Here is a 2,500-nt window from a genome sequence, read left to right on the forward strand (position 1 = left end):
TAAGTTACACTGCACCTTAACCTAAGTTACACTGCACCTTAACCTAAGTTACACTGCACCTTAACCTAAGTTACACTGCACCTTAACCTAAGTTACACTGCACCTTAACCTAAGTTACACTGCACCTTAACCTAAGTTACACTGCACCTTAACCTAACTTACACTGCACCTTAACCTAAGTTACACTGCACCTTAACCTAAGTTACACTGCACCTTAACCTAAGTTACACTGCACCTTAACCTAAGTTACACTGCACCTTAACCTAAGTTACACTGCACCTTAACCTAAGTTACACTGCACCTTAACCTAAGTTACACTGCACCTTAACCTAAGTTACACTGCACCTTAACCTAAGTTACACTGCACCTTAACCTAAGTTACACTGCACCTTAACCTAAGTTACACTGCACCTTAACCTAAGTTACACTGCACCTTAACCTAAGTTACACTGCACCTTAACCTAAGTTACACTGCACCTTAACCTAAGTTACACTGCACCTTAACCTAAGTTACACTGCACCTTAACCTAAGTTACACTGCACCTTAACCTAAGTTACACTGCACCTTAACCTCAGTTACACTGCACCTTAACCTAAGTTACACTGCACCTTAACCTAAGTTACACTGCACCTTAACCTCAGTTACACTGCACCTTAACCTAAGTTACACTGCACCTTAACCTAAGTTACACTGCACCTTAACCTAAGTTACACTGCACCTTAACCTAAGTTACACTGCACCTTAACCTAAGTTACACTGCACCTTAACCTAAGTTACACTGCACCTTAACCTAAGTTACACTGCACCTTAACCTAAGTTACACTGCACCTTAACCTAAGTTACACTGCACCTTAACCTAAGTTACACTGCACCTTAACCTAAGTTACACTGCACCTTAACCTAAGTTACACTGCACCTTAACCTAACTTACACTGCACCTTAACCTAAGTTACACTGCACCTTAACCTAAGTTACACTGCACCTTAACCTAAGTTACACTGCACCTTAACCTAAGTTACACTGCACCTTAACCTAAGTTACACTGCACCTTAACCTAAGTTACACTGCACCTTAACCTAAGTTACACTGCACCTTAACCTAAGTTACACTGCACCTTAACCTAAGTTACACTGCACCTTAACCTAAGTTACACTGCACCTTAACCTAACTTACACTGCACCTTAACCTAACTTACACTGCACCTTAACCTAACTTACACTGCACCTTAACCTAACTTACACTGCACCTTAACCTAACTTACACTGCACCTTAACCTAACTTACACTGCACCTTAACCTAACTTACACTGCACCTTAACCTAACTTACACTGCACCTTAACCTAACTTACACTGCACCTTAACCTAACTTACACTGCACCTTAACTGTCACATGTAACGTCACAGGAATGTAGCTTTGCCTAACAGCAACCCTCTGAACATAGTTCACTGCTTGGATCCTCTGGTGTCATGTGTATTTCTCGATGCCATGGTGCGTACCCTCACGTAAATGTCTTTCGAGTGTTGCGTACTTTCTACACAGTCCCGCTAACCACTGGAAGGGTGTAACGCTACAGAACGACTATCGCCCTCCCCTCCTGCCCTTCCAAGCTGGTCGGTCAGGCGTTTGTTTGTGAAATGAGCCTTGCAGCTGTTCAGTTGCATTCGGTTGTCGATGCAGTCAGTGTACGTTGTGGTACGGCCTGTGTGGACTGTCCGCTGATGTACGCGTAACCCACACTGATCATCCGTCGTTACGTACTGAGTGACATAATGTGGCACATGCTTGACCGTACACCGGCTGCGCCCTACAATGGCGAATCATAAGGGCCATATGTTGTGCACGATGCTACTTGTCTCGTCTCCCCATTACAGCGAGATTGCACTGTTTTACGCCGTACAGACATGTGGTAGGTACGGACGAAAGTATTGCATGTTGGCCCCCCTCCCTCTGCCGGGAATCAGCGTGAGCCGTCTGTTGATGTAGCGACGAGGGTTTTCCTATTTAATCGTATTGCCCCACACAACATGATACCACGGTGGACCGCGTTCCACATCTGCGACATGCTACAGAGGCCGGTTGACAGTCGACCGCGCAAGGGACATTGCACACGTGCGCGGACCATCTTCCACGTGTTCTCTCGTGTACATGCCGTAGTGTGTATGTGGGCTGATGTAGCGTGTCGTGACACATAACATGCAGGCATGCCAGAATCGTAGATTTCGCAAATGTAGATTGACGTATACGTTTGCTGCCAAAGATCCGCAAATGAACTGGAAATCAGTTGTTGAGCGGTTGTTCGCGCTGCAGGTGCATCGGTGATAGCGACGATCGGTACATCTGTGAACCGGTTGTTTCGGCGGTACCCGCCATGCCCCCGAACCTGAGTTGGCCATGTGGGTATGAAGCGATACGAGGCTGTGGCTTGGTGGGACAGTCCCCGGCCGGTGAGGGGGGGCCGCCCGGCGTGCTGGCCGCGCGCTGCGTGAGCGCACGCACTA

Source organism: Schistocerca gregaria, unplaced genomic scaffold, assembly GCF_023897955.1.
Source record: "Schistocerca gregaria isolate iqSchGreg1 unplaced genomic scaffold, iqSchGreg1.2 ptg000663l, whole genome shotgun sequence".
Classification (NCBI taxonomy): Eukaryota; Metazoa; Arthropoda; class Insecta; order Orthoptera; family Acrididae; genus Schistocerca; species Schistocerca gregaria.